Here is an 8513-nt window from a genome sequence, read left to right on the forward strand (position 1 = left end):
ATCACTAGAAGTGACTCTTATGTTTTACACTTTTAATACCAAGGTGCAAAAGCTAGTGACCAGACTCACTAGGGCCACAGTTGGGGCCTGATTAGCTCAGTATTTTTATAACACTGAAAAGGATATTATTTACAACATGGTTCACCCATCAATTTTATACCATAGGGAAAGCTCAGCTTATTTAGTAAGGATTCCTGCATGTGAAGAAATTCTCTGGATGTGAAAGCTGACACAGAATCCCATGTGCACATCTGACAACTGACACAAATTTGTTAGTGAACAGATCTGCATTAAAGATGGCAAGCTGGTAAGATGTATATTTGAACAGTCACCAGTTTCTTCTATTTCTTACCAATGTTACTTGTATATTGCCCTGGGCTTTTAAAATTCCATATAGCTTACCAGTAAAGTAACCAATCATTTCTTTGCTTTTTTTTTATTATGAGTTACGACAATTTATTCCCTGCTTCTGTAAGCAAATGGTATAGAAATCTAGCAGTCTATATCATGCAGTAAGAAAGGGGGAAGATAATTTTCTACAGCAAATTAAAGAAGCCAAGTGGTGAGGACTGTGCATGTTTTCAGCAGTATATAATGCAAGTTTAAGTTATGAGAACAATGGCCATGTACAGACTTTAACAGTTACTGTGCAGCAAGCACACAGAAAGCGTTCTACAGCTATAACCAAACATGATCATGGCCCATAAAGCCCATAAAATGGGAGAGCCCACTCTAAGGCAGGTAACCATGGATGGATGTGGTATAATACTACAGCACTGTATATTAGGGTGCTGTATCACTGTATGTTAGGGCATATGTGCCAGATCCCATCTTGAGTTAAGGTAGGCGGAATTGTGCCATGTTACGTCTCAGCTCTGTATTCTTGGGGAACCCTGGTACAGGATGCAGTCTGTCTGACTCACAAAGGACTCACCGCCCCCCTCCCCTCCTCTACCTAAACGAAACTGATTAAGATGCAGTGAGAGACGCACCTAAGACCCTCACCAGATAAGGGTGATGAGTGAATCAACTGCCCTAGGTCTCATTTACATGAGAGATGGAAAACAGAAAGCCTGAAGCAGAGGCTGCAGTGAATTCTGGGACCAGAGAAGCAGGAGAGCGCTGCATGATGGGGAATCTGTGCTTCCAATGTTAATCAACCCATGTTCACACACACCCAGCTCAGCATTTATCAGACCAGTTCTAATCTGGATTTGCTAAGGACTTTTCCCCCCCCAGACACACACACACAGCTCTCTAAGTTTAATAGGCATCTCGGGCCGTACATTCCCCGGTCCCACTATGGGAGGCCTATTTAAACTTGATTGACTAAAACTCGGTTGCCGGGTTAGGGAATGCTGAGGCAAGAGACCGAGTCAGAGGGGGTATGGGCAACATTTGAACAATGGTTAAGGGTTCATCACAGCATCCAGCCTGCTGGAGCCCTAATCCCAGGTGTTGTCATATCTTTCCCGAGACGACTGGTGGGAGTCCTCTCCACAAAAGGTTATGAGCACCCCAATAATTGCTTTAAGTCTGTTAAAAGACTATAGTAAGATCTGGAAAAGTCATGCTAAGCTGAGGCTTGTGCACAACAAGTAAAAATCCAAAATCCTGATGCTGCAAGCTATCTATTGTTCCTGAAGAAACCATGAGATATCCCATCAGTATATCTGCCACCCATAGGAATCTCAAGCTGGCTCCCAAGTATTTGGGTTACTCCCTAATCTTAAGTGTTTCCTGATTATCAATCAGTTTCCTGAGATGGTCCAAACCAGATAACCCCTTGTCAATAGAAAAGACAATGATTTACACTACTGAGGGTGCTTCGAAGCAGCTAAACTGAGGGTATAAAAATCTGTAAGTGTGTGTGCTGCTAGAGGGAGAAGAGGAAGAGGAAAAGGAAGGAAAAGAAGTAGAAGCAGGAGGAAAGAAGGAGAAGAAGAAAACCCCTGTGCTGACACCATCCCCTGTCGTTCTTGGGACGCTGGAAGAACAGATCATCTCTCCCTTCAAGGACTGTGCTACAGACTGTGCCTGTCAGCTTTGCAGCCTGAGTACCGTGGACTAGGTGAGATCCCAGCGTTCTCTGTCTTCTTTCTAGGCATAAACTTCTGAACCTGAACTGTATCAGTTAAGCTTGAGCTAAGTTTCCCCAAATACTTAGTGAAACCAGGGTAGTATTGTCATTGTTGGTGTTTGTTTTTCTTTTGCATGTCTATTACTACTAGTACTATTATATATTTCATATGCTTAGCAATAAATAACTTTTATAGTCAAACTGGTAGTAATTGGGTATATTTTTCCTTCTCTGCTTCTCTTTCCTCCCGTGCTCTGCAGCAACGCTTCTTTTACCTATGCTAAAGATCCCTGTGAAGCCCAAATTATTGTGGGGTCTGCTCATCAAGAGGCCAAAGATTGGGACGTGCTGAGTTTGAAACACATAAGGGGATCAGCTTGTACAGGCTGATTGACCCAGTTTGACTCAGACGTGCCCTTATGAACTGAATGCTGGCCCATGAGGGTGTCAGCTGGACACCCAGCCGGATTCAGAGGGATTCTGTTTACCTGTGTGCTTGTGTCTGACTGCATTTTATTGTTGCTCTTATGAACTGATTCTTGGCATATGAGGGTGTCAGCCTGTCCATGCTGATCAGCCCGGCCAGGTCAGGCGTGTCACGTTAATTTGTGTGTGTTTGTGTGTATGACTGATTTGGTGACTGGAGGAACCCAGTCCCATTGAGATTGAGTCCTGCAAGATAGCTCCACTGGGGGTGAGGGCTTGCAGAAGGGAGAAATACAGCTCCGTATAGTAACACAAGCAGCACATTGACAGAATCACCAAGACCCTAGAAACTATCCCTAATAAATGAGCACACTCCAAAGTAATGGGCAGATTTGGTAACAAAATTGGTGGAGAAGGCTGGCAGCACGTGACCCTAATCACGTGGTAATTGTTGAGTAGTTGCTGCAGAGTGGTAAACTGAGGCACTGACGGGGGGAGTGTGGGAGTTTGTTTTTCTCTTTTCTGTCCCCTCACAGGTCTCCAAACACGAATGATGACATTCCATAGCTGCACCAAAGCATTGCTGTGCATAGGTCTCTGGAGTCTGATGTCCAGACTCTATTCTGAACCTGCGATGCCTCTGAAACTCTGAAACTGTTTGCCATTTGGAGCCCAGGAAATAAAATGCCTGTGCCACATGCATGGATTCTATGAAACTGGAAGCAACCCCCTGGCCCTACAGCGTCGCTACCAGTTCTGTAAGCCATCATGGACTCAAGTGGAACCTGTATCATAAGTTATTAAATTGCACTGGTAGGAGCAGGAGTCTCCTTAATTGATGCTGCAAATATAGAAGTTCTTGCTAATAAACTGTCATATGCCACTGAAAATATGGGGAAAATGGGAACTCCATTAACTGCATCTTTAAAGATGTTAAGCGAAGAACAGCAGTTAATAAGTAAGGTATTTCCTGGGTGGGAAAAACTCATAGAAGGGGATGAAAAGTTAATGATGTCTGGTGTACAGTCCTTCCAAAATAATGTATCATTGGCTTTAGCGTGTGAGCAAGCTCAGGCTCTCACCCAAAATGTTATCATGGGAATGATTCGGCAAGCCATGATGGGACAAATTCCCATGGAAGCAATCAACCTAATTCGGCCCCATGTAACGGAGGAAGAATTAGCCCTCCAGCCCTGGTGGAGATTAGTTAATGCTTCATATAATCACCACCAGCAAAGCTTGCAGTTATTCCTTATAACTGTGGCAGGCAAGGAAATTAGAACAATCCACCCAGTAGTCCCACTGGGATTACAAATTGATGATAGCTCAGTGATGTACTCCAGGGATCATAAGACTTGGGCCTGGCAGAAAGATAGTGCATGGAAAACAGTAAATGTAAAAGGGTGCAGAAGAAAAGAAGGTTTAGGTTACATCTGTGAAGACCAAGCATTGGAGGAGTATGATGAATGTTTTTTTCCACAACCTGAAAACAAGTCTCACTGTTCCTTCGATGTTATCCAAGAAAGGGAATCTGCTATTGTTTATGTGGGTAAAGCATGTGTGTGCATGAGAACAAGATGTGATATTGTATTAATTAATGGATATTGGATTCAACCTATGGTGCCTTATATTAATCGCTGTTTCTGTAATGTAACCACTATTGTTACTTGTGATCTTAAGTTTACTGTACCTATATGGACCATACAACATTTGAATGCCTACCCTGAGCTCTACAAAGAGGTGTCCCCCATTTTACTAGGAATGGGTCTCATCACCATTAAGGAACTATTAACTCATCCCTCCTTACGAGCTGAACTGCAAAGACTCAAAGCTTTGGGAGAGAATGGCAAACTCGAGATTCAACACCACAATCAGGAAATCTCTAAGCTAGCAGCTACAGTTAAAAATGCAGGCCATCACTCCTGGTGGGAGGTTTTGTTTGGGTGGAGCCCCAATGCAACAGGTCTTTTAAATGTCATGCTTCACCCCATTGTAGTAATCATTAGTTTTCAAATTATACTAGTAATTAGTCTGATGCTACTAGTTTGCTGGATCCAGAGACTGATGCGACGATTGCAATGGATAGAAGGCCAGAACCAGTACCATGGAGCAAGAATGTGATGGGGATACTAGCTCAACGCAAGCACCCCATCAACGGGGGGAATTGTTACGTCTCAGCTCTGTATTCTTGGGGAACCCTGGTACAGGATGCAGTCTGTCTGACTCACAAAGGACTCACCCCCCTCCCCTCCTCTACCTAAACGAAACTGATTAAGATGCAGTGAGAGACGCACCTAAGACCCTCACCAGATAAGGGTGACGAGTGAATCAACTGCCCTAGGTCTCATTTACATGAGAGATGGAAAACAGAAAGCCTGAAGCAGAGACTGCAGTGAATTCTGGGACCAGAGAAGCAGGAGAGCGCTGCATGATGGGGAATCTGTGCTTCCAATGTTAATCAACCCATGTTCACACACACCCAGCTCAGCATTTATCAGACCAGTTCTAATCTGGATTTACTAAGGACTTTTCCCCCCCAGACACACACACACAGCTCTAAGTTTAATAGGCATCTCGGGCCGTACATTCCCCGGTCCCACTATGGGAGGCCTATTTAAACTTGATTGACTAAAACTCGGTTGCCGGGTTAGGGAATGCTGAGGCAAGAGACCGAGTCAGAGGGGGTATGGGCAACATTTGAACAATGGTTAAGGGTTCATCACAGCATCCAGCCTGCTGGAGCCCTAATCCCAGGTGTTGTCATATCTTTCCCGAGACGACTGGTGGGAGTCCTCTCCACAAAAGGTTATGAGCACCCCAATAATTGTTTTAAGTCTGTTAAAAGACTATAGTAAGATCTGGAAAAGTCATGCTAAGCTGAGGCTTGTGCACAACAAGTAAAAATCCAAAATCCTGATGCTGCAAGCTATCTATTGTTCCTGAAGAAACCATGAGATATCCCATCAGTATATCTGCCACCCATAGGAATTTCAAGCTGGCTCCCAAGTATTTGGGTTACTCCCTAATCTTAAGTGTTTCCTGATTATCAATCAGTTTCCTGAGATGGTCCAAACCAGATAACCCCTTGTCAATAGAAAAGACAATGATTTACACTACTGAGGGTGCTTCAAAGCAGCTGAACTGAGGGTATAAAAATCTGTAAGTGTGTGTGCTGCTAGAAGAGGAAAAGGAAGGAAAAGAAGTAGAAGCAGGAGGAAAGAAGGAGAAGAAGAAAACCCCTGTGCTGACACCATCCCCTGTCGTTCTTGGGACGCTGGAAGAACAGATCATCTCTCTCTTCAAGGATTGTGCTACGGACTGTGCCTGTCAGCTTTGCAGCCTGAGTACCGTGGACTAGGTGAGATCCCAGCGTTCTCTGTCTTCTTTCTAGGCATAAACTTCTGAACCTGAACTGTATCAGTTAAGCTTGAGCTAAGTTTCCCCAAATACTTAGTGAAACCAGGGTAGTATTGTCATTGTTGGTGTTTGTTTTTCTTTTGCATGTCTATTACTACTAGTACTATTATATATTTCATATGCTTAGCAATAAATAACTTTTATAGTCAAACTGGTAGTAATTGGGTATATTTTTCCTTCTCTGCTTCTCTTTCCTCCCGTGCTCTGCAGCAACGCTTCTTTTACCTATGCTAAAGATCCCTGTGAAGCCCAAATTATTGTGGGGTCTGCTCATCAAGAGGCCAAAGATTGGGACGTGCTGAGTTTGAAACACATAAGGGGATCAGCTTGTACAGGCTGATTGACCCAGTTTGACTCAGACGTGCCCTTATGAACTGAATGCTGGCCCCTGAGGGTGTCAGCTGGACACCCAGCCGGATTCAGAGGAATTCTGTTTACCTGTGTGCTTGTGTCTGACTGCATTTTATTGTTGCTCTTATGAACTGATTCTTGGCATATGAGGGTGTCAGCCTGTCCATGCTGATCAGCCCGGCCAGGTCAGGCGTGTCACGTCAATTTGTGTGTGTTTGTGTGTATGACTGATTTGGTGACTGGAGGAACCCAGCCCATTGAGATTGAGTCCTGCAAGATAGCTCCACTGGGGGTCAGGGCTTGCAGAAGGGAGAAATACAGCTCCGTATAGTAACACAAGCAGCACATTGACAGAATCACCAAGACCCTAGAAACTATCCCTAATAAATGAGCACACCCCAAAGTAATGGGCAGATTTGGTAACAGCCAACATCCCATGGAGCACTGCGGCAACCTGCTCAACCCCCTTGACAGGGTAGTGGTCTAAACTAGGCCAGAGCTCATCTCCTCTGCCTGAGCCCAGCCCCTGGCCTCTCACTGACCTAGATAAGTGAGCCCTTGGTTTCCAAACTTCCCCTTCCCCCACCCCACTTGATCCCTCTGGCCAGCTGTGAGCCACAGTCTAGCTACGGGGGAAAGGGCAGGGGTCTGTGTCCCAGCACCAGCCCTAGCACCAAGGCACGCACATCCCCTGAGCCTTCCTTCCCCAATCCAGCTGAGAGCAGGAGAACCAATCATGCATGGGCAAAACCTTGAGGGAGCCAGGCCCTAACACTGGACACACTCCTAGGCAACCTACAGGGCCAGGCACCCTGCCAGTTGGACCCCAGCATGCCCCTCCTCCCCCCAAGAAGGACCTGGTGTGCGTTGCTCATGCCTGCTGGCTTGGGGTGGCAGGGGCCAGAAGATCAGGCCTGCACCTTTACAGAAGTTACCCCATGGCATTTGTGGCTTAGGCACTGCCAGTGGGTAACCAGCCCATGAGCACCTAGCATACTGAAAGGCATTTCTTGGCCTGTAGCTCCAGGGTCCCACTTCTTCTTTCATATAGCATTAGATATCAGCTTCCAACTCTATGAGCCATTGTCTGGTATTATCACTCAGTGTGTGGATTTAATCTACCCCATTTGGGCATTTGCAAAGATTGCAGCTTTCAATAATTCTGCCAGCCTTACATTAATGAAAGAAGTCAAATACAAAGAACTGTATTCTGTGAATATGGATAGAGACATTGAAATCTGACCAACCCCCCCCAAAAAACTAAGACCATACACAGCAGCCTTGTCAAATATAGAACTTTAATCTGAAGAGAAATGTAGTGAGCCATGTTAGACTGAATGCAGGCAGAAGGCAGGGTAGATTTTCACCTTGTAGACTAACAAATTTAGAGATGAATAGCATGAGTTTTGTGAGCCAGAGCTCATATAATCAAATGCTATGAAAGGATACACACAGGACAATGTATCAAATAGAAAGAGTGGTTAGAATATAAAAGACAGAGAAGGCAGGGAGAGAGGAGAGAGGGAGGAGAGGGGGCAGTACTGGGAAAGGCAAACTAGTAATAAACACAAACAAAGAGGTCAAAAAACCTAATCCAGATAATGAGGTAAGATTCCATAGGCCCTGTTTGAGGGCTATGTACAGAGCACACAGGCCTGGGCCCTGTCAGGACCAAGGGTCAGCTCTGGCAGTGCCCAGCCTAGGCTTCATAGTTTCATAGTAGCTAGTGTCAGGAGGGACCTGAACAGATCATCTAGCCTGACCCCCTGCCACAGGCAGGAATGAATGCTGGGTTCACAAGACCCCAGACAGGTGATTGTCCAACCTCCTCTTGAATATGCCCAAGGTAGGGGCAAGGACCACCTCCCTGGGAAGCTGGTTCCAGATTTTGGCCACCCTAACTATAAAATATTGCCTTCCGACCTCCAACCTAAACCTATTCTCCATCAGCTTATTACCATTGTTACTTGTCACCCCAGGTAGTGCTGGGGAGAAAAGAGCTCTGCCTATTTGCTGTTGATACCCCTTGATGAGCTTGTAGGCAGCCACCAGGTCCCCCCTCAGCCTCCTCTTGTTGAGGTTGAACAGGTTCAGGTCCTTCAGTCTTTCCTTGTAGGGCCTGTCCTGCTGCCCTCTCACCAAGTGGGTGGCCCTCCTCTGAACCCTCTCCAGGCTGGCCACAGGGTGGCTTCCTCAGGAGAGTCTTCCAGTGGCAGTGATCTGTGGTGATGATGTTGAT

The sequence above is a fragment of the Alligator sinensis genome, unplaced genomic scaffold (genome assembly GCF_000455745.1).
Source record: "Alligator sinensis unplaced genomic scaffold, ASM45574v1 scaffold357_1, whole genome shotgun sequence".
Classification (NCBI taxonomy): Eukaryota; Metazoa; Chordata; order Crocodylia; family Alligatoridae; genus Alligator; species Alligator sinensis.